The 26,081-nt window shown below is 31.2% G+C and overlaps 2 protein-coding genes across 11 annotated transcripts in view; both read right to left on the reverse strand.

The window, feature by feature from the left end:
* The window catches only part of LOC143255618 (forkhead box protein P1-like), a 155,301-nt gene that overhangs the window by 75,012 nt on the left and 54,208 nt on the right, over nt 1–26,081 (reverse strand). Inside the window, exon 1 of one of the 9 annotated variants that reach the window (XM_076511536.1) lies at nt 10,635–10,658. The exons of the other annotated variants lie outside the window; for them this stretch is intronic. The gene's annotated coding sequence lies outside the window, so the exon portion shown is untranslated. Of the gene's footprint in view, nt 1–10,634; nt 10,659–26,081 lie in introns of those variants that run through there. 9 annotated transcript variants of the gene reach the window in all.
* The window catches only part of LOC143255619 (uncharacterized), a 167,817-nt gene continuing 152,434 nt past the window's right edge, over nt 10,699–26,081 (reverse strand). Inside the window, exon 4 of one of the 2 annotated variants that reach the window (XM_076511548.1) lies at nt 10,699–10,842. The gene's annotated coding sequence lies outside the window, so the exon portion shown is untranslated. The remainder of the gene's footprint in view (nt 10,843–26,081) is intronic. The other variant, XM_076511554.1, reaches the window with a different exon arrangement.

Consider the following 26,081-nt stretch of genomic DNA (forward strand, 5'->3'; position numbering starts at 1 on the left):
CAAAATTTTTAACAGTAAAAAAAAAAAATACATCTTAACTGATAACTAGTTTTACACTCGAGAAAGAGAAAGTGTTTCGTCGTTAGAGGCAAGCAGCTGACAAGTATTGTTTATACATCGGGATGTAGTTTCGTTCCAAGTGATAAAGAAATGACTTCATAAGAACTGTACCGATCTGTATAAAAAGTTTTTATACACTAAGAATTCTAACTGCTTAACATAGCATTTACATATCTGATGAAAAGCTTTTATTAGCAGCAAAGAAAAAAATTTGTTTGTTTGTTTTTGAATTTCGCACAAAGCTACTCGAGGGCTATCTGTGCTAGCCGTCCCTAATTTAGCAGTATAAGACTAGAGGGAAGGCAGCTAGTCATCACCACCCACCGCCAACTCTTGGCCTACTCTTTTACCAACGAATAGTGAGATTGACCGTTACATTATAACGCCCCCACGGCTGAAAGGGCGAGCATGTTTGGCGCGACGGGGATGCGAGCCCGCGACCCTCAGATTACGAGTCGCACGCCTTAACACGCTTGGCCATGCCGAGCCAAAGAAAAAATAGATTTTATTTATTCCTGATGACAAATGGCCCAGCATGACCAGGTTGTTAAGGCACTCGACTCATAATTCGAGGGTCATGGGTTCAAATCCCCATCACACCAAACATGCTCGCCCTTTCAGCCGTGAGGGCGTTATAATGTGAAGGCCAGTCCCACTATTCGTTGTTAAAAGAATAGCCCAGGAGTTGGCGGTGGGTGCTGATAACTAGCTGCTTTCCCTCTAGTCTTACACTGCTAAGTTAGAGACGGCTAGCGCAGATAGCCCTCGTGTAGCTTTGCGTGAAATTCAAAATAAACCAGATGACAAACACAATTTACACAGCAGGAAAAAAAAAATCATTTTATCTAATTTAATAGAGACGCCGATACACATATCAACGAATCATCACTTACTTTATTAAAAATATCCTGCTTGACAAAGATTTAAAAATCAGGAAGAATGCCACGTAATACCACTTACGTAATAGAAAGGAAGGTTATTTTATAACAACAGATAAATAGCCTTTTCACATCAGAATGAAACGCTACTTTATTCAAAATGACAAATAACACGAAGAAGGAACAATATTGTACATAATTTAGACGGATAAATATCCTTTACTCGTCACGGAGAAAGGCAACTTTATTCGAAGTGATAAATATTCTCGAGGTGATGAAATACGTAGAAAGCAGGCAGTTAGTGAGCATCACACACACACTGATAACTGTTGATCTACACCTGACAGGCTGAATAATGAGATTTGACCGCTACTCTTATAACTCGAATTGGTGGTAGTAACGGAACACGAATCACGCATCCTAAGAATCATAGTTCTGCCACCAACCATTGGTCCCAGATAAACTCGAATACACTGCTAAATAGATTTCACACATAATAAGAGATGACACTTTATCCCAAATAACTGTGCAAACAAGAAAAAATGTCATTTTAAACTACATGCTGATAATGTTGCCAATCTATCCTGAACGTTTTGTTCTAAATGAAAAATCGAGAAAATGCAATTATGACCATTATTTGACATTATTGGGAAAATTTATATTTGAAACGTGTTCATGTGTTTTTCTTATAGCAGACAGACATCGGGTTATCTGTTAAGTCCCTCAAGACGTTAGCTCTTATCAACACAGTATTTAATTCAATACCAAATTAGTATTAATTTCTGACCATAGCAAATTATCTACTGAGATAGGAATTAAAAATTGAGTAATGTATGAGTACAGCTAATAAATACACTGTTCATGTTTACAAAAAAAGATTGGAACGAATTTTCTCATCAGTTGGGAAACTTCGTAGTTAGTGGTATTTTCATTCATAATCCGAATAAATTCACAGGAGCCAGCTTATGAAAGTTAGGTCAGCCCTAAATTTCTATATTAACTTAACAAAGCAGAATTATCTTTACAAAGAGAAATACAATAATAAAATTGATATATTAAATATTCCTGCAAATACTGTATATTCCAATATCATTGAAGCGACAAAAAACATTAGTTGACTGAAAAAGAACAAGGATTACTAAACCTTAAGAAGCAGATAGCACTTACTTATGTTATGGCACTATAGTCCAAAGACCAGCATCGTCTTAATTTGAATAATAAAAATCCGTTTGTCCTAAAACATACATTGGTTTAGTTGGAATAATGAAAAACTAATTATGCTACGTAGAGATATCATATCAAATTGAACAATCGGAATCAGTTTGTTTGTCTGCGATCATCATGCAGCGAACAACAGTTTACTCCAGAAATAATTACTTATGTAGGAAACAATAATTTCTTTAAAAAACTCCGAGTACCCCCTCATTTCTTATGTAATAAACATTAAGTCCTCTCAAAGCCATATAACCCAACACCCACTACTTGACAAAGTAAAAGTAAATTTATTGTAGAAGATAAAATAATTAATAGATATTCTAAAAGTTAAGCTTGGCACTGCATTTTTGAAGATAGCGATAATCTTAATAATTAAATATAGACTATAATTCCTATACTGGAGATGAATTTATTCAACAAAAGCACCAAAAAAGTCTTAAAATCGTCTGGTGCTCAGCTCTTACGTGAACTAAAAGTAAATTAATTATGGAAGTTTTTTTTCTCCCCAGAATAATCTGTATCATGTAATGGTAACAAAAGAATTTGACATCATTCGCTATGAACTGTAACATATTACTTATAAAATATTCAGAATTTAGTTCATTACAAGGTAGAATCGGCATGATAAAGTGTTATCTCTTTTCCTAGTATTTTCATAGTATTTTCAATTAAAACTCCAGAAAATGGGGAAGCTGTAACACAGTCTCTATTCGATGAATTTAGTAAATCTAATAATGCTTACATGAAATAATTACGAAAGCTTGTAAACGCTGCTGCATTTAAATATTCAATAACTAAGTACAACCCTAAAGCTACTTAATTTAATTTAATGAAAAATAATTAAAAATTTCGAAAACGATTTCCAATTAAAAATTAAAGAGGTTTTATATATAATGATCGTGCAAATCTCAATTACTTTTCTATTAATTAACAAAACATGTTCTGAAGATAAGCAGAAAGATCTGTCGGGCTAGTAAGTTAATTTTCTTCATTGGCACGTCCATTAAGGTCAAAAACAGGGAACTGATATATAGACAATCCCGAGAGAGGGTGTCCTGAAAAAGCATTTATAACTTTACTGGGCCGACAAAGGTAGCTATTTCTTACGCATCAAGCACAAGAAACACATATTTTAAAATAAATCTGAGATAAAACGAAAGAAGTCGGTTTCTTCGTTTTTCATAAGTATAAATTTAAGATGTAGAAATAAAGTTCTCATTACTAGTTATATGACATATACATGCCGTTGGTAAATGGAATATTAAATTAATAAACAACTGTTAGAGAATACATATTAAAAATTATATGGCATACTTTATCAGGATATAAAATTACCATATTCAAGAGAAACTGAATTTGTGAGAACTTTTCATAGAGTATAATGAAGGTAAAAGACAATTGTTAATTACTATTCTATATTCCAAAACTTAATCACTTCATAAAAGACCTTCTTATATCAGTTATATTCTTAATGAATAAATATTTATATAAAATTTTTTTATTACGCTCTACATAATTGACATTTATGTATGTGACTAAACAATATGGCGTATTTAATTATTTCGGGGAAATACGATTTAAAAAGGTTGTTATGACGTTGTTTTGAATTTGTTTTCAGGTCTGAAATCTTTAACTTAAAAAACCTTAAATCACAGATTTGCTTACTTAGATGTTTGAATGGTTTAATTAATCAGACGCTTTTAAGTGATGAATAAGATACAACAAATGTTGTCACAGATTCTTTAAATAGACTCGTCAATTACGAGGATAATTATGTCTCTAGAAGTCGTGTTATTGTCGTGGAACTTGTTATTAGAAACGATTTCACAAGATGTCGCTATCCTTAACTATATCTGAGATTGAGACGACTCCACTACGTAATCTTGCATGTCTGACTGTTATGAAAAATTTAGGTGGAATAAATGTGCAGTAAGGTACTGTCACGAACTCTGTGGGTTAGAGGTAACGATAGGTATCACAATACATACTCTTTAATTCTCTAGCTGACTACCTTATCTCATTAACTACATTCAAGTAATTGAGATTTACAGCAGTGTCTAGAACCTTAACTCCTGCGTACCAGGTCGTACATTTTCTGAAAACGTAGTGGATATTTGCTACAATGTTACTTAATGTGTTGTCAAACTCATAGAGAATTGGCATTTCCTACATTTGCTATTTAAAGATGGAATTGTGAGTTTAATGAATAACTATAGTAGATGTAGTCATTCAACAAAACATAAACACTTAGATTCTGTTCATTTTTATATTCATATAATTCAATGATATTTGCATATTCATCCACCTGAACTTCCCAGTGACTTAACGGTAAATCTTAGATCTTATGACATGAAGAATCGCGTCACGATATGCGGTGAACAGAACCAAGATAGCCCATTGCGTAGCTCTCTGATTACGAACAAACAAACAAATCATACGTCTTGAATTTCTATAACTTCAACATTATTATACATATGTGTTTACAATCTTCAGAAATATAGTTTAATAATTTATTTTTTTCAAATGCATAGTAAGTCTTCACTCAAAGAGAAAAAGTCTGTGAGACGTTTCCGCAAAATATTTGCATTATTTTCGGTTGTTTATCTATTCTATTACAAAATTAATCAAGATGTCGATTAAATTTTTATACTACATACAGTTTTCGATTAGGTAAACAAAAGTCACGAATAAAGTTTATTTTGAGTTCGATAGTACAAATGTATTTCCTATTTATAGAAGCCTAAAATGGTAACAGTAACATAGTCATCCTTCTGGGTGAGTCAAATGTTAGTGTTCATCTTAAAAGGTCCTACAAGTTTTACTTGTGTACTCAAATATATAAGCAAAATTAACACTAACTAATACAAATGAAAGAAAATAAATTGAAAGAAAAACTGTGTGCATCAAAAAGTAGTCACATAAAATCAGAGTGGTCTGCGTAACTACAGGAAGTTCATGTTCTGGAGACGCTACACAAGAAGACCCGTACCTATCTAGTAATACCAGGAAGAGAAAGCCATTGAAAAGTTAATCATTTTAGCTTATTGTGTGAAGGTACACACACACACACACACATATATATATATATACATATAAATGGTAAAAGAAATTAATGTATGTTTTTTACCTGAGTTCACAAAGACTATAGCGTGTAAGGTTGAGCTACATACTTTTGCCATTTTCTTGGAAATTCGATGACTACGAGATAAATTCGAAATATATCTAGGAGGTTCCTATCACGTGGTTTGTATAGTTGCTACATTATCTTCAATTTTAAACACAGTGTATACGGTTAAAATTAGTCACACGTTAAAAAATTGCATGAGCACATTGTGGCTTTATTCACTTTCGTGATACGCCACGTAGAAGAATAGAACCATGGAGATGACTGTCCAGCGATTTTCCTGGAAACTCGACAAAAGCCTTCCTAAAAATGACAGTAAATTATATTACGCAAATATATTAAATCCTCATACAATAGAAAGGGTGTCATCTTCCCCAGTATGAGAACAAGAGCACACTGAGGCTCAATCAACTGACTGATGAGCACTGTCGATAACTAGCTCCTACCTTTAAAACCCTAAAACAAGAAATATCCGGTGTGTAAGCTGCAATATTTGTTTACACAAAGAACAACTAAATGCTGTGGGTTTATAATAAAAATATATATTTTTTTTACATTTATAAAGTGGTTGATGATGGTTTTCTTATATGAATGTCAAGATTATGTTTAATATCATAAAGATAAAAGTGTTACATTTATTTTTAAGTGTATTTTGTTTCTATTAATTTCTAACTAACAGACACCTGGAGGCAATAGACATTGCCGAAATAAATTACAAGTATATTTATATATGATACGCTTCCTTATCACTCCTGTAAATGTTTTGGAAAAGGATAAAATGACTAAAAAGTATCCTTTTTACTTATTATTAGTTAAAATTAAAACAAACCCGCGACAATTTTCTGCTTATGTTTTCAGTTTTACTTCTCTCTGGGTATCAAACAAAGGTTGTGCTGTATAAAGAAAAAATTAAGCCAAAAAGCTTTGGGATAACTCTTAAATCCATGTAATTATTCCTTTGAACCTTTCTACACAATACAAATCAAAATATTTGCGATTAGTTGCAAATTAACATTGCCCACGTGGTTAAGGAATTCGACTCGTATCTAAGAGTAGCGGGATCGTGTCCCCTTCACACAAAACAGCCCCTTTTTTAGGTGGGGGGAACGTTATAATGATCGGTCAATCCCGCTATTCGTTTGTAAAAGAGTAGCCCAAGAGTTGGCGGTGGATGGCTATGACTAGCTGCCTTCCCTCTAGTCTTACACTACTAAATTAGCTTTGCGCGAAATTCAAACCAATTTAATATTTAATAAAAACATATTAGCAAAAGTGTCTACTTTTGTATCTTATTCAATAAATGTTAATATTTAATTAGGCTTACAGATTCATAACTGTAGATGTTACTTAGTTTTCTATTTAGCAAGCATTTCCATTTTAAATAAAACAGAAGTACGAAGTATATCAACTGTGTCGTAAGAAATTTTTAAAATTATAAAATGTTTTTCTAAATTTGATAGAACAGTTTTTGGGGAAGGCGACTTTGAAAGAAACAAGAGATAGTAGGTATAAGCAGAGAAACAAAATCACTCAAATTAAACCAGTTTAAATATGTTTCTGGGTGTTTATGCTTACGCCTGAAATCTTATTATTCACAATGGAATGAAAATATTTTAATAAATAAAATTATATAAGTATTATAGCTAGTTCACTGTCTAAGTATATAAATGTATATCAAAAGGACACGGAAACTGTATTATAACAAAGAAACTGAAATTGTACTTGAATGTTCATAGTTCTGTTTATAAGAGGCCATATTAATGTGAAAACACGAGTATTTTCAACTTGAGTTTAATGAACAATTTATTTTATCATTCTAATCATAAGAAACATAATAAGTGAGTTACACTATAGCAAAAATTCTCAACACATAAGAGCCTTAACGCAGTAATACTCATTTAAATCTTTTATTTATATTTATAGCTTTCCATGCATCTGAAATATTTATATGAACATAAGTTCAAATAACAAAGGATATCAACAACGAATAATTGGCTTTTAGGAGGCAGACATTTAAGTAAAGTTTATAAATATGATATTATTTAATGGTCTCAAAAAATTAATATTTAATTATAAAAAGTTTAATGATGGATAATTTCATCAAACCTTTTAACAGGCTATACTTTAAGAGAATAATTTTTCTGTTTATTACACATATGAATACTAGTAGAACTAAAAGCTATGAAAACAAAAAAAAATTAAAGTTATGAACACTAGAAGAACTAAAAGTTATTAATACTAGAAACTAAAAGCTATGAATACTAGAAGAACTGAAAGGTATGAAATTGTAGCATTTATGGTAAACTTTATCATTTTTCAAACTTAAGATTAAGAAAAAAGTTCTTCTGGTGAGCTGATTGTAGTATCGATACAGTACACACGATTTTAAAAGTTTCATCAAGTAGTCACTTGTGGAAACGTGGCAAATCAACCTATGTTTGGTCCACACTAAAGCTGTAATGTCTTTAATATTAAAAATAATCATAGAATATTTAGTTACAAAAAATATGCATAAACATAATGTGAACCATTCATTAAATAAACATGATTGAATAATCAGAAAATTTTACAGTTTCTGTTAAGTTCAGATTATTGTGTGATAAAATCAAACCTATAACATGAAACGCAAGTAACAGATAAGAGGTTGTGAGCTGAAGATAAATTGATTTTAATCTGTTGTATACTGTTGTATACGGAAAAACAGAATGTTCATGATGTCCACATTATCTGCAGCTGTTCACGTGAAGACACTAAAAGCTAATAACTGAATGGAAACAAAGTGACTTTATCTCAAATGGCAGAAAACTGTGAGTCTATTGACTATTATTTACAACATACCACAAATAATACAAGTTCTGGCGAATATTGTTTTGTGAATTAAGGGCTTTGGACATTGATATGACACATTTTAAGTTCAGTTGTGATTTTTGCTATATACTTTACCCCATAAACATACGAAAAAGACAAAATACGCCCAGTTATCGTGCTTCAATTATTTATCCATTGGCCAACATAATTATTGGTTTGCTTACCTTCTGTTTTACTCTGATATTAAATGAATTAGGCGCAATATAATCCATGAAAGATAATATTAAATTAATATGGAATCAAAAACTTATCTATCTGCCTCTAACAGAGTATAAAGTTGTTAACTGTTGACTCATTGCGGTAAGCATGTTGATTGACAATCTTAAATATCCGTACACAAAATAAGATGAGTAAATATGGATAACTCTTGATAAGTATAAACCCGAAGGATAAATTGATAAATTTAATTGTTTTTTCTACCTCTACTATATAGAGAGTTACTTTTATTATTTGTATTACAATTATTAATAAGGCATTTATATGTTCATATTTCAGTGATTAAAGATAAGTAAATGAATACTAAAACAACAGATGTTTCGGGATTTTCCAATTTTTATATTACTTTTGAAAACATAAACAGAGATGTTTTCTGCTAAAAAGAGTTGAAATGAAGTGTATACAAGATATCTTGTTAATTATTAAGTCCTTATATTTCTATAACAATAATAATAACTTACGATGACCAAACTATCTATAGTTGGAACAAACTCGTATATGTACATTTCTACAATAATGGACAAATAATAATGACGTTTCTCAGATCCTTTGTTTTTCACATTCTGGTTTATTTATTTCAAATATTAATATTAAAATATTACACTTTTTTTACTTCTCGTAACAAGAACCATATTATTTTATTTAAATATTCTAAAGTGTACCTTTAACGCACTGTTGTGTTGTTTCAAATACTCTAATGTGATATATTAAAAATTGTGTTGTGTCAGTGCAGACGTGACCTACTAACAGGTTGTGTGAAAGAAAAAATGCGTTGAGTTGAATTAAAGAGATTGGTGTACAAATCCCACTATATGGTCAGACAAGAGTGGCCCATGAAATGAAGGTGAGTGACATTGCATTCCTCTCTTCATTATAATATATTAGTTCACAAATAGGGACAATATGCCCAAATACTATTGCGTATCTTTGCACAAGTCTTCTAAATACAACCCTCTAATGTGAGAGGCTTATTAAGGCAATTAATTAACGGGTCTCAAACACCGCCAGGTTCAATATATAGTCTCTGACGTTAAGCATTAAATAGTATTTGATAATATATTTCGAAAATCATACTTTCTGAAAGAAACGTATCTAATATTAAATCAATTTAAAACAGAATGTCTCTCTAGCTGATGAGGACTGGTTGTAATTGTAATGTGTTTCACATTTAATTTATTTTAACATTTTCATAAATGTCTGCTTTGATTAACAACATCAACATTACTTTTGTTACTGTTTTAACAATCAGGGTTAATATTTTAGTTTAATCCTGGAATTTACAATCTATTTTGATTCTGATAATTACATAATATGAAAATTTTCAGTTGATTGATACATTTTAGCACTTTTTGTGTTCAAGAGGTGGGTCGATTCACACGTGGAGCTGTCGATTGCAAGATCTGAGGGTCAAGCTCTCGAACTGCCACTGAACATGCTCCGCAATTTCAGTTGTGTGCATGTTATAAATTACAGCTATACGTTTAATAGTAAACGTGCAAACAGCGGGTATTGATGAATGGTCAACATGTCTAATTAAGGGATGGCTAAACATGAACCTAAATCTAGCGGTTATGTATCGCATAATATGCTGTTCAAGATGAAATACTGAATTGACCAATATTAACAAAAACCTGGATGGCTGTTTTACAAGGCTGTGATATTCAATAATTCATATCTTTATGTTTAATCAACCAAGGAAACAATATGGTTAATGAGTTTATCCCACGTTCATTGTCATTTATTTATCTTTCTTGACGCAATTAACATAAGAAAGTATTTAATAAGCAGTGTATGAAAAAAAAATCGACTAGTATTAATTTTCAAGCAATTCACTTTGTTCGCATTTTTCTACACAAACTTTACAATGATATGGTTCGTAGGTTGGATAAACTACTAACATACTATTTATATTTTTTTTACAGTATAGAAGTTTAAGTAAGGTGCTTAAAGATGAAAACTAGTAACAAAAACATTGGTTATGTAACAATGGAATGCATTATTTATTTCGAAATTTGGACAATGTCTGGAGACGCACATACATTACATTCCCTATTTAAGGGTTTGTCTATTATTTTACTGTTTGATAACTTTATACAATTACGTTTGCAACATCATGACTGAAGACAAATTTAGTACTATGAAAAAGCTTCATAAAGCACAATAACATAAAATAACTCAAAGGATCTCTGAAATTCCACAAAAGCCTCAATGTGTCGATAAAGCTCCCCCATGATCCACAATTACTTTTATATCTACCTCAAGGGGATTCGTACCCGAAAAAAATCCTCGTTGTGACACTAGCTTGTGAATGGGGGGAGGAACACAGTTTCAAACATAGTGTTTTCTGGATCCTTAGGGGTGTGCGGTGGGAACAGAAACACAAAATGAGAATACGAATTCAGTAGGGAGTGCTACACCATACAAACATATATCAGGACACTCTCTGCTCCGATCCAAATCCGCTCGTCAAGCTTGCTTTCGCTAGTTTCAGAATAGGATGAGTTAGTTAGCCACATATACCTATCTAAACATATAATATGAAGATAGAATGATTAATATGAATTTTTTATGATATCACTAGGCAACCCATCAGAAGCGTGTAATAGTATACTTTGTAAATTTAATCGTTATGGGTATATGACTAGTTACGCATGTTAAAAAAAATATCGACGCTGTATCGAAGGGTAATAATTTTTTTTCCATACAATAACGAAAGTGTAACACCATTTGTGTTAATAACAAACTTAGTTGCAAGTAATTGATTAGTTTTTTAGCAAAAAATCGAATATGTATTAACATTTAATTGGAATATGTATTTTTTGTAGATAAAAGCTAATAATTGTGTATGAAACACTGCATTGATGTAATCATTTAGATTTGGGTAAACAAATAAAGTTTCAACAAAATAGCTTCATTATCTTTTTTACATATAATTGTAAAAGTAATCATACTTATGTATTACAGACTTTTTATTACATTGATAATGGTCTGTGATACATCAGTAACTTTTATAGTAATAATGTGTGCTTCGTTTTATAAATCAACGATTTTCTCCCATCTTTCCTAAATGACCTAAACGGCGCGTTTTAGTCTCCGTGATAATGAGGCCCCAAATGAAAGTAGGATGTTATGTCATAAAGAGAACGCCAACCTGAGTTCTTTTGGCAACTTTAGTCCTACTAGCTATAAAACTGATAGAGTATTTTTTCACCTTGTAAGGTTAAATAGAAACCACTAAAGTAAATATGTTAAAGTTGGTTGGTTCATATGAAATGTCATCTAAAACTTTAAATAAGTATCAATAATTAAATTTAATATCCGTAAAACACGATGATCATTTTATAACGTGAATTTAATAAAGGTCAACCACCGTAAAGAAACAATAACCTAAAAAAACATGTGGATTCAAGAAGTCTTGATACAAAATGATAAAATCCTTATAACCCGAGCGCTTTGGAAAGGCGGACCTTTCTTTTTGATGGACAAACTGGGTATTAATCTGAATATATTTAATCCATATGAGGAGAAATTCTAAATATTCGTTCATTATTGAGTAACAATATCGTCTTCGTCCTTAATTACTCATAAACTTAACTGATAATGGATTATACAAAATAGTAAATTTTTTTGGGTCTCTTTGCTATCATGATACTGTATTCATGGATAACAACTTGAAGTAGGAACAAAATAGTTCTTTTTTCTTGTTGAAAATTTATCAAAATATAGACTAATATCTGGTAATGTTTATATGTTCTTCTAAGTATTTCGTCATAAAACATCTACAGACTCGGTTTAATTTGGAAATATAAAATAACTTTGAATGTTAAAAAAATTGCTACTTGGATATTCCATCTACTACCAGCAAATCGGCCCGGCATGACCAGGTGGATAAGGCACTCGACTGGTAATCTGAGGGTGGCGAGTTCGAATACCCGTCACACCAAACATGCTTGCCCTTTCAGCCGTGGGGACGTTTACTGTGACGGTTAATTCTACTATTCGTTGGTAAAAGAGTAACCCAAGAGTTGGCGGTGGGTGGTTATGACTAACTGCCTTCCCTCTATTCTTACACTGCTAAATTAGGGACGGCTAGTGCAGATAGCCCTCGTGTAGCTTTGCGCGAAATTCAAAAACAAACTAGTAAATCAGCGCTAAAGAAAATCACCCAACACCACATTATGCAAAGGTATTTTATAGCTATTTTTAGACACTTTACTTGTGACACAGTTCTTGTTGTCGCAACACTTTATGCCGTGTATACATACACCAACAAAGTTTTCTATGAGCTACTGTTTCACAACAACAAAAACTATTAAAAATAGCAGCTTGAATGATGATGTTCCAAATACTCGTAAAGCGTTCCTTCTCTTGCTTTCTTTCTGCAACCATCTAGTCTGTATTATGTACTTACATTCAGCTGTTTGTATTTTAAAAACAGGAAAACAAAATACTAACATCTATCATTAATATTTAACTAAAAACCATTTTGTGATTATTATTATTATATTGGTACTGAGCTGGTGACAGAGTACCAATATGGTTAAAACGTACGGATGTCATATTCGTAGATTCAAAATTAATTTGTTGCCTAAAATTCGAATAAACCTTATTGAGTTTTCTGAGAAAAGAGTTTAACTAGCTAAAAGGAATAAAAACTGAGTATCCATTGTTTTTTACTGTACTCTCACTTATACTCATTTAAACTTTATCTATCCTCTGTACTTGTTTCAGATGTTTGAAAAGTACAATACATGGTATTTAAGTGTAACACAGATCTATGTATATTTAATATGAACTTAAGTGAAAACATTAAAATAAAACCACTAAGCACAATTTCTACAAATAGGAAAGGCGTATATGATACAGAATCATAACATAAGATTTATTTTGATGCTAATGTGTAATGAAACATTATATTACCAAATACATCGAAACAGTACAGATATCACTAGAAAGGGATTGATTTCCCAAATACGTCAACGTAGTGAAAATCATAATTTTGTCGTATAGAAAGTTCAAGAAAAGCAAGTAACTTTAGTAACCGGATTATACATCTGTGATACTACAAACCATGACAACCATATTTTTATAGTCTCATTTTGCGTTATGTTTCCTCAACTAAGCGTTTTCATCTACGGCAAATTGAAATAAAACATGTAGGTTTCATGCTTAAAATTAGCTGATATATTGGGCTGACGTCCATCTAATATGGTCTTCAATCTTTGCCTGATTATTCCGCAAACTTCTCCTATTAATGTCAAACAATCTGCTCTAATAAAGCAGTGCAAAGTTTTATAACTTCACACAGTAAGTTTATCATACAAATCTTAAACTTATTTTTAAAAAGTTTCTTTGTTTTGGTACAAAGCTAAGCAACTGGGTATCTGTGCTCTGTCCACCACAGGAAATCCAACTCCAAATTTGAGCTTTATATGCCTGTAAGCTTACTGTTCACCTACTGAGGTACAGTCAGTAAGAACTGTAGTTATGAATTAATAATTTCATGGTTAATAAACTAAAATAATAATATTTTTGAATATTATATTGTGAAGTATCCAAAACGATTGGTGCATTTATGATATTCACACAATTTAATTAACAATTCTATATAAATTAAACTATTAAATTTAATCTAATATCATTATTAGTCTACTTTTGAAATAAGTCAGTGACTAATACAATAGTAAGCTTTATACACTTAAAGCAATAAAAACTAGACTACATTCAACATGTAGGATGTCTTTTGTTAGGTTGTTCCTGGTAGTATTTAGGGTTTGACACGTTTGGTTAGTTTTTCGTGGTACTATTTGATTTTTCCGTGTTTGGTATTATGATTTTATATTTAGTTCACATGTTACGTATTTTATGTTTTAAAAATATAAAAGTGTTATTCATAAGATTTAATGTTTCGAATACGCATATTACAAGTTGTTTATTATGCCTTGTTCCACGACATATAATGATCAGGATGTGTGTAGCGTGAAATTTGGTAGTATTACCAGTTGTTTAGTAATTGTTTCATACATATAAGAAATATTAGGAGTTTTTTTGTAATCTTTGAAGACCATTCTACGTATTTTTAAAACATATGTTTAATGTTTTAAGATTATGCCTTGTTCCACGACATATAATGATCAGGATCTGTGTAGCGTGAAATTTGGTAGTATTACCAGTTGTTTAGTAATTGTTTCATACATATAAGAAATATTAGGAGTTTTTTTGTAATCTTTGGAGACAATTCTACGTATTTTTAAAACATATGTTTAATGTTTTAAGATTTCATAATGTTTAGCTTTACTTGGAGAAAGTTTTTGCTCAAAATCATTTTTAATATTTGAAACCCTTCTAAGAGATTGTTTATTAATGTTTAAGCTTAATGCTTTTAGTTGCTGGAGAATATGTGACATATGAAACAAAGTATAAAGTTAATTTTTGTAACTTTTTGCATACATGTTGTGCATTGACAGTATTTTGTAGTTATATTAGGTGTAACAATTTTTGTAACCTTTAGGAAACGTTTAACTTGACTATTTTTAATTATTGAAATTTGAGACTAGTGTTAACTTGTATCATGATGATTCAGTCGTGAGTTGCACAAGTTTTTGATGACATCTTAAATTTGCACCATGTGTACCAAGAATTGTCAATATTATCAAATGCATACAATTTAAATTTCGCAAATCTTTCTTTTTACTTCGTATTAATAAAATAAATATAACACGTTGTGTTATGTGTTTTAGATGCATGCACTCTCTTTCTTAGCCTTATAAGGGAACGTTTTAAATATACTTCACGATAACATCACAGTAGTCTTCCTTCACGTTTAACATTTAAATACCGGTTCTCTGATATGCTTAGTTCACATTTAGATTTTATATTTCGATTATTAGACAATTGTTAAGTATGTTTTATACATATTTATAACATTAATTTCACTCATATAAATTAATAATTCTTCACTATGTTTTATACACATACTTCTCAGTTAGTTTCGGCATACAGGTTTAGAATAGGCAGGTATCAGTTTTGTTTAATACCCATTGAACGTAAACTACTTTTGTTTTTAACTTGAAATGTAATTCGCGATTTTTTCCGTATACTTGATAGACATTCCACCTAATGAGTTTCTATCCTTACTTTTTAAATGGAATACAAACATATTCCAGAAAAGGAGTTTGAGCCTATTTTTCATATTAAAATTCTTAAAGTGTTAACATTAATTAGAGTTGTTTTATAAAAACTCAAACTGCATAGTATATTTACTTTTGTAAATGTTTTTGTAAAGTGACAGGACACAAACCTCACTCTGAGCATCTTATAATGGGCGAATGGCTCGTTAGCACTGGATATAACAGTTATAGTGTAGTTGCTATATTAATTAATTATTCGCTACCTTTAATCATAAGTTTCCATACGTTCCTACTTAAAATTTCAGATAATTGTAACTAAAGGTATTCCTTATACTTTTATGATGTTTATTGTTATGGAAAAGTTAGTAATGCTTTATAAATGGTATACAATTTACATTGTCCATGATGGAATAGTGATAAGGCTTCTTAAAAAAAAAAGCAAAGGGACATACTTTAAACTCGTAATGAATTTCGATATGTAACTGTGCTTTATGTACATACTTCCACACACATGTCGTAAATACTTTCCTACATTTGAAGAAAAAAGCATTCTCAAATATTTTGTGGGTTTTATAGCTTGTAACGTGTGTTACAATGTTTGAACTGCTTTGTTTAAGTAAAAGTTAAAATCCAATTCTAAAATCTAAGGGATATTATTGCAAGAAAAAATACCTGGTAATATAAACTAGTGTTTACCTCCAAATGAAAATCTTAACGTACACTGAGATTTTTTAAATATCAATTCAAAGTAGAAGACACTTCGAATCACTATTATATTTTTTCTTCAAACAGAACTACGAGTGGTTATTGCATTATCTATTATTAAAAGTTAATGTGAACTGAAATAGTATGGTAATATTTATTGATGTGTTGATGTTGACTTAAAATTCATCAGTTTTATGCTTTGATTTAACATCATTCTCAACTTTACTACAAAGTTATTGTAGTATTGTTTCTATATTGTTTCAATTTTTAAAAGTTCTATCTTTTACTATACTACAATAATGAAAATACTCAATTACTGTAAATACAGTAAAACTGAGACATAAATTGTATAGGACGCGAGACTGTAAAAACTGCATATCCTGCAAATTTCTTAAAAGATCAACCATATCGTTAAATCATGACAAAAATCGTCTATTCTAAGCAACATTCACATTTGTTCAGGCGCAAAGTTGCACATTGGGTTAATTGCAACACAGGGAGCAATTCCCTAATTGTTTGCTTTATAAGCTGAGCAATCGAAAGACTACTATGTTGCTCGAAAAAAAAAAGCAAATTGAAAACTTAGAAAGGAAAAATAATAACAATAAAACTCTTTAAAATAGGCAAAGCTGATAACTGTAGTTTCAATGAATTTTATACTTTTAAAATACGTTTTATATGTACTGAGAAATAACAAGCATTGGTACAACTTAAAATAATCTGTTACTTTAACACTTTCTAAATTTAATAAAAAATTAATAATATATTTGAAAAGTTTCACGATCCAAATTAGTTCGAAATTCTCCAAACAAACTCACATTGGTTGATATATTTCAATAACACTCTTGAAGCATAATTTGAGTTATACTTTAGCTAAGTATATATCTTGCACAGAGTTAATGAAAAACTAATAAGATGATTGCTGGATTTGTAAAGAAAACATATATGTTCCAATCTACTTTCTATATGTTAGCTCACATGCTGTTGTTATTGAGGAACTCGGTTACATTGTCTGGTGAAGGGGTACAAAAGAACTATCCTCCCCCTTCAGTAATAACATGGTCTTCGATCTACGGAACCAATTCTCAGCCAAAGGGGCATTTCTCTTATAAATCACATATCAGTTCCAGTTTATAGACAGAACTCGGTAGATTTGATCGATCTTCATAATACTAACGGAACTTGTAGAAAGCTGTATCGTTGTCCATTGTAACCCTCAATCATCGCGTTCAGCTATTAACCTAGTAATCCTCTGAGCAGGCGGGACTGTTTTAGCTAATTCTTAAGTTTGATGCTTCTCATCTTAGCACGATAACAGTAAAAACTATTGGAGAAACATTTCTTTGCAGCGTCATAGGTAGTAATCAACGGTGAACATGAGTTAATATGCACTATTTGTTGCACACGTCTGGAAAGAACACACGGGATTAGTTCATTAATAAGATCCTAACTGCATGTTCTATAGAAAGGTCTATCCTTTGAGTTTTAACTTGTCTGATAATCCAAACATCAATGTTTCTACACGTGAATCAATGCAATTATCTATTTATTTTATTACTAGTTATCTCACCAATTGCATTTTCATGAACATACAGAAATTTGTGAACAAATTTTGTCAATGTTTTGCAGAGAAGTGTAACGGTTTTAATATTACATATTTATTTTAATATCTGTGATTGTTTAAGTTTAACACTTGTATTGTTAAATATGTATTGCAAAAGTTCCGCCTACAGAAGATTCTCGAGTTTAAGAATCAACAATATATGTTTTACATTGTTACCAACTGAACTTTCGAGAATCTATACTATAGTTTATAAACCGATACGCGGAAAGACAGTAAGATATTGTTGATTTGTTACAGTTAGTATACTATAAACCTCGAAAGCTATAACTGTAATAATTGCTTATTAATCGGGAAACTACAGATATTTGACTGGGAACGTTTGCAGATTTCAAACATCACAAATCATTTAACTTTAGTGAGTTAACTTCAGGAGTTAGTATTTCAATGAGAACATCAGATATCTACGTCGGAGAAAAGTCACCTTGCAGCTATTACGCGAAGTGTAACAACACTAACTCAGAATTAATTTGCTCATCGTGAACGGTCAATTAAAGATTCAATTCCAGAGCAAATAAAATACTAAACATCCTTTGTAAGCTTTAAAACTTTCTGTATATAAATCATTAATTGTAACAACAACTTCTAATAACGTTTATTATAAACTGTATTGCTGTTTGTATATTATATTTGTGTTAAGAAAGAAACGTGTGTGTAAATCTTATTGGCAAATATCATAAATTTAATAAATATCAACATTCATTTAACTTCTAACTTAAATTTAAAATTTCCAGCAATTTGGAATCGTAATATATAACATAATAAATCGGAAACTTTTCTGAAATAAATTATAATAAGTGAAAGAGCATGCAGTTTTAAACAAATTCCTTAAACCAGTTAAATTAGTTCTTTATGGCAATGTTAAGCAAGAAATGAAACAAACAAAGAAGACTTGAGAGTAACATATTTCTTCACTAAAATTTCCTTTAATGAAGTACCAGAGAACAGCAATAATGTATTGAAATTAAGCTTATTCTTTGCAGTTTGTTGTTTTATTCATTTATCGTAAATGTTGTGATTTTCCAATAAAAAAAACTACAAAAACTGAGAAACTGGATGAAGATTTGTTAAGAAATCATTAAGTACAATAGCACTTAATAATAGGGATCGTGACGAAACAAAATGAAAACCATAAAAATCGCTCGTTTAAATTCACCATTAAAATGTTTGAATATTAACAATAACTATTTCACAATATTGGACGGGCAAGGCTACTGTTTATTCTACTTATAAAGTCGTCTACATCGCTATATACGTGTTTTTATGTAGCAAATTAATTTTTTAACGAATATTCATTCAAGTAAGTAAGTGACTTTTCTAGACAAGCATACAGAATTATATTAAAATCATGAGTCCAATAAATGCATTAATAAATAAATTTTACCTTAAGCGCGTTAAGCTCCTCTGAATTCTTTCTTTAGTCGGAAATAACAAAAACATCAAGACAAAACAGCTTAAAAGGTCAAGAGGTAGGACGATCAGTTTCCCAATCCAAAGAGCACGACCTTTATTTATTTAAGAAGAAGATACCACAAGTTGCAGCCATAGACCAGTGCCACTCTGCTATAAAATGTATTTTGTTTTTTATTTAGCATAAACTACACAACGGATTATTTGTGCTCTGCTATTTAGCTTTATAAGCTTTGAACCTTACCGTTGAGCCACCCGGAATGGAGTAACACTTTCGTAACGAACAGGGTTGCTGTTTGTTTTTAAGAATTAAGCCACATCAATGGACAAAGTGCATGTTGACCATCGCAGGTATTTAGTCCCCATTTGTATGATTATAAAGCCCACAAGTTTACTACTATGTCACACATCACATTGTAGTTCACTACTAACATTATCATTTATAGCTATTTTCAAAAACAAGCTGAAACAAAATTATTCTAAAATTAAGCACCTGCATATTATATTACAAATTATGGTTTTATCTAAATGCTGTATAGTGAAAGTTGTATTATTACTAGGAATAATGCTTTCATAAATAGGAATTGGTATGCCGTACGTGTATTGAAACAAGAATAATTATGTTGCTTCTTTATTTAAAAGTTATGGTCACCCACGTTATGAACTTTAACAACAAATATTTAGATAATTATTTTGAATTTCGTGCAAAGTTACACGAAGGCTATCTGCACTAGCCGTCCCTAATTTAGCAGTATAAGACTAGAGGGAAGGCAACTAGTCATCACCATCCACCGCCAACTCTTCTCAGGCTACTCTTTTACAAACGAATAGTAGGATTGCCCGTAACATTATAACGCACCCAGGGCTGAAAGGGCGAGAATGTTGGGTGTGACAGGAATTCGAACCCAAAAACAGCGGATTACGAGTCGAGTGACTTAACCACCTGGCCATGCCAGGTCTCGGATATTATGTGTCATTGTTAAATAATACAATTTGCTATTCTTTACAATTTACTAATATTATTTAGAATTATTCTAAAGATATTTTGAAACGTTCTCATTGTTCAATTGATCACTTCCCGCCCAACAACTTAGTATGCTGTTGGAATCAGTTTCTCTTCAACTATTGGTTCAAGACGAGATTCTCTTCTACATGTGTATAAAATCCAGTACATAACTGATATTTCCATTTATTGTCAATCAATAATTTCATCAGTTCGTTTCAAACATGATTAAAGCATCTGTACAAATATCTTTGGTACATGTTTCTTGTTTTCTAATGATACAACAATAGATCTATTATGCTGAACTCCTTGAGTCCAAGTTAGCTTTTCTTGCAGAAACTATATTTGTTTTAAAACTACTGTGCTGACACCGACCAAAGTTTATTTTCTTTTAATGTAATGTGAAACATTAAGTAAATTATCAAAATCATGGCGACCTGTATGGCTTGAAAACTGTAAACAAAAATTATCTGGGGAAGACAGACCAAGATTTTTTTGAAATATGTAGTATATTTCTTACATAAGGAAATTTTATCGTGTTTGTAAGTCTTTTTGTCAGTTTAATTTACTATTGTATTAACATAATGTTCTACCGTACTTAGGTACGGATACTTGAAATTAAGCCGAATTTCATGCTTTCTTTAGAATGTTGGATAATTAGATTTGAAAGTGAAAGTCCATTATTATAAGTAAATACAGTAGAATTATATTCAGGATTGATCCTTACTTGTTAATAAGATAAACATTTTGCCTTTGTAACCAGATGTCTTCGTTATAAGCTAAATACCTATAATTCTAGGCTTGCTGAATTATGTTTTAATTATCTGTTTGCTCATTCGTAGGGTTTAAAGCGATATGTAATAACCATAAATTTATTTTTTTAAAATTATCAGCTTGAACTGCATATTTCAGTTTAATTGGAATTGCTAGTGTTATCAAAATTAGTTTCACCACACTTTCTCACCTGATTTATATACTGTGGATAAAAACTAAAGAGATTATCACAGATTTGGTCACTCTACCTATTTTTCTCGAACACTGAATCATAATTTCTAAGATTTTGGGAGTGGGAAGAGTGAGTGCCAAGTAAACCTGCATAATCTCTGAATGGAGCTGAGGAAACCACAAATGTCTAAAAGAAAGTTTACGAAGATGACGTTTCATTTATATCTGCTATTGATATTTTGTTCGATTTCATGGTCACTTTTTGATGTGCCATATGATCCTACTTAGCACTCGTCTCAAATCACTCTTAGCCCGAAAAGTGATTACAAAACAAGCATACAATTACTATCCGGTATTTTCTTTTATAAGGATATTCAATGGTCTCATGTATAATCCCAAATGTCCATTTTCACTAAATTGACTGTCTATGTAACAATCAGATTACAGTGGTCCATCATGATTGGCCGGAATCAAAATGGGCCACTCGTTAGCCACGCCTCACCATTGTCCTGTCAGAGGATAATCGCTGGAGTGTCAGTAATTAGTTGGTCAGATTTTGTGAATTTTGTGAAACTGAAGAAGTGAGTCAGTTACCTGATTAGAAATGAGCTTTTACTATGACGTCAAGGTAAATCAAATATCGTATTGATATAGTATATGAATATTCGTGTGATTAGATCTTTCATCTAATACTTAAATATGCTACTAGCACAGAAACATTTATCACCAAATTTTCCTTACACTTCCCATTTACCGACTTATTTAAATTTCATTGTTTTGTTACATTAACGATAAAGAGTCTTATTACACGAGATAATAAGTTTTAATCATCAGACTAGAAACAAATTAGTTTTTCACTATTCACTGAGGTGTATTTTTCGCCGCCTCCATGTTATATTTATAATCACACCAATAATTTAAAAGTAAAGACTCGAAAGCTATTTTGTTCTTGCACTTAATTGGCTTTCGGCCTGAATTTATAACGGAAAAAATAAAACCAAAATTTTTAAAAATAAAAGGTAACATTTTAAAGAAACCCACAGTTTTAAATATGATTAATTGTCTCCAATAATTGTGAATAAAATTTTCTAAACTTCATTGATCCCTGGGGACAAAGTAAGAACAATTTAAAGTAGTTAATGCCAGAAGAATTAATCGTATATTGTATTGTAAGCAAGATCACTCCCGTAGTTTTTCGTTAAACACCTGTCTACTTAAATATACATATATATACTATGTCATATGTATATCGGCTTGGCATGGCCAGGTAGTTAGAACATTTGACTCGCAATCTGAGGGCACGGGTTCGAATTCCCCATTCCACAAAACATACTCGTTCTTTCAGTTGAAGAGGCAATATTAGGTGACGTTTAGTCCCACTATACGAAGATAAAAGAGTAGTCAAAGAATTGTCATTGCGTGGTGATGACTAGTTGCCTTCCCTATCGTTTTTCACTGCTAAAGTAGGGACACAGATAACCTTCTTGTAGTTTTGCGCGAAATTCAAAACAAACTAAACTATGGAGATACCCAGTATCAACAACTAAATCTTATCCTTTTCCGAATTGCTTAAACCTATGAATAGATTAGACTGTTATTAAAAGAGTCTAATACAGTTTTACGTGGTTTATCCTATTCGCTAAAAGCTTGAATCACACAAACAAATTTTCTCAGGTATTATTATTTAAGGAAAAGTTTATTTCCTATAGCCTATCAAAGTAGACTGTAAAGCTTTATTTTAACTACGAGAATGTATTTTATTCTGAGACCAGAGAATTAACATGTGATGTACAGAAGCTGGCTGTCACGGGGTTTTTCACGGCGAGTTTGACATAGCCATAATGGATGATAGCCATCTGTGTTCTCTCATATCTATTACTTTTGATTTTACCTAAATGTGACAGCCTTGTAATACCAATATTCGGTCATGAGAAGACAGAGAACTAATAAACTATATAGACCAGTAGTTTTCCTTTTATTGAGCTCAGATTTAGTTAGTAATTATGAGTTGTAACGCCAAAACTTCATTATCACGAACTGACTCTTGTCATTATTTCAGTATTATATAGAAAAATAAAGTAGGTGCTATTGTTATAACACTACCTCAGTTGTAGGAAGTTATAATAACAATGATTTTAGCGCATGCATACCATACAAAATCGCTGAAAATATCTAAGTTTACAAATAGTACTCTACTGATAAAATGATGTTATTATTATAATTATATTTATTTATTTTAAAGTCAAAGTAAACGCTTTACATAATTACAAGTGAAAAGCAAAATATTATTACTTTACAGAGTAAATGAAAAGTACATTTTTGACAATCCAATCTCAGTTATTTTCCATTAGAAATTTAAGTACAGAAAAAAACAATTCATCCTCAGATCTAAACTTAATAATCACTGCAGTTCATCCTGAGATTCACATCAATCTATAGATGTATCCATTTAATTCTGTGCAATTTTAAAACTTATTACAACAACCAAAATTACAAAGCTAACTTATAACCCTTAATTGATCGCAATACTAAATACAGTGACTGAATCCTTTGGAAAATCTTTATTATAAATTTGATATGGATCGTTTCATATTTTGTATTACTGTTCGTTCGTTTTATTTTTTTCTGTTCAAGCTGTTTACAGTTTTGTTTACAAGACTTCATTAAGTTTTCTCTTAATTTGTTTCTCGCTGTTGTTCACGAAACCTCTTGCTGATTAATGAAGAACATGTACCATAGATGCCTTGAATCCTTACATTAAGGCAGAGAACATGAACTGAAAGTAGAAAGTTCTTTGGAATACATAATGTACCAATTTTAGACTATTATTTCTTTAAATTAGTCATGTAACGAAATGCATCAATACTCAGATCGAAGAAGAGTTCATAAAATGTGAGATTGTGAGAAAGAAAAACTATATATAATATTTCATGGAGATAGCAAGTTGTTTGTGATAAAAGTACAAACAATATCCCATGACTATATTCATTATTCTCTTTAATAATAAAACTTGCGTGATCATGCTCATTCTACACACTTTATGAAGATCAATAGAAGAATGAGCATTTGTAGAACCGAAACTGTATGTAAGTGTTACTACATAAGACATACGCGACAGCTAAATAAGGAGTAATGAGTCTATTTATTGCAGATTATACATATTTTTAGAATCAATTGTTTTAAGTCTACTATTAATACACGCAAAGTCCCAGTATAGAATCCGGAGAACTAAAGAAACATCTGCCATCTGTTGGTGGTAACTTGCAAAATAAAATTAAACATAACTACACTTTCTAAAGAATAACAGAATTATTCAATGCTTTAATATCACTAAGATAAAATATCTTTAAAAAAACAGTTTTTTGTTGTTTCCTTAAATTTCTTCAAACTATAACTTAAAAAATTCGCACTTTTACAGCGTTTAAAAATTAATGCTTTGTAAATACAGAGGTCGAGTAGTTATATAATACAAATTATTGTGGAGCCTCACTACATCGTTAAATCCAAGTCATAATGTTGGGTCATGTTTCATCTAACAATGGTGCATATTGGCAATAGCCTTGAAGTGTAGGTTTTATTGTAAAAGGTTCCGTCGTAAGGTTATTATATCTATTATCTATCTAATGTACAAGGACGGCTGTTTGTAAGCACTTGTTTTAACATTTCGACCGCAAAGATCCACAGGAGTTGAGTCTTCCAATTTGACCAGTATGTCTTTGAATAGAATAGCTGCTTAAGTTATGCCACGATTGAACAGTTATTTGGTGGAAGCAACTTGTGCCGCTTTCCCAGATGAATATAATTTTTAATTATGTTTTTGTCGTTTTCTGGGTCATATGGGCAACGTTTACCACAGACATTTTTATGTTTTGGGGTTTCACTTATTAAAGAACGCCGCACTTTAATTACCACAGATACGGGTACATGTTGTTACAGGTTGGCCTCTAGTTAATCCTCTTGCTTCTAGTTGATCCTTATTTTTTTAATGTATTAACTACAAGAAATATCCCCGTCTTGGAAATTCTAAATCCGCCATCTGAACACTTTTTATAATCAGAGATTATGAAAGTTTTGCTTCAGAAAAGACTGTAACCTACTCTTTCAGATTAGTTTTCAGTGGTATCACTTCCGAGAAAACACCAATGTCAAAATGTAGTTTAGTTACATTCCTTTCCACTGTAATTTTACATCAGTTACTTTTGTCAAGGGACTTGCCGATTTTCGTATTAAAAATCATCTTAGAAGGAAGTACTGAATCTTCTCTATATTTGACAGTAAAACGGGAAGTAAAAGTAAGATCAAAAACTTATATACAAGTTTTTTCTTGAGACGGTTGTGACAAGGTTTTTATCCTTAGCACTGAAAATATATACTAACAACTATTATAAAATGTGAAAACATGTAAATAACCCTAGAGGTGTATTAATAAGGTAAAAAAATATACTGAAAAAAGTCAGAATGTCAAAAATCAAGATGTCCTCCAGTTATGTACATGGATTGGAGCAGCTCTGATAAACTATATTTAATATCATCACAGTTATTCGCATAGTTTACAGATGTATATCTTAGAATGATAATGTACACGCTAATTGTGGTATTTCACCACTTTGAGATTCTAAAGCTCCCAGTTTCCTAGTCAATGCGTTAATTTATTACCTTGTAGTACGTTAAGTCCTGTTGTCTAGCCTCTAAGCCCAAGAGTTGGCGGTGGGTAGCGATAATTAACTGTCTTCCCTCTAGCCTTACACTACTAAATTAGGAACGGCTAGCGCAGTTAACCTTCGTGTAGCTTTGCGAGAAATTCATAACAAACCAAACCAAATCTAGCCACCAAATCAATTGCGTTTTATTTCGGTGAGTTTTAATCTGTGAGGTCTTGTTAAATGTCGTCATTCTGAAGTATGCT

The sequence above is a fragment of the Tachypleus tridentatus genome, chromosome 7, assembly GCF_004210375.1.
Source record: "Tachypleus tridentatus isolate NWPU-2018 chromosome 7, ASM421037v1, whole genome shotgun sequence".
Lineage (NCBI taxonomy): Eukaryota > Metazoa > Arthropoda > Merostomata > Xiphosura > Limulidae > Tachypleus > Tachypleus tridentatus.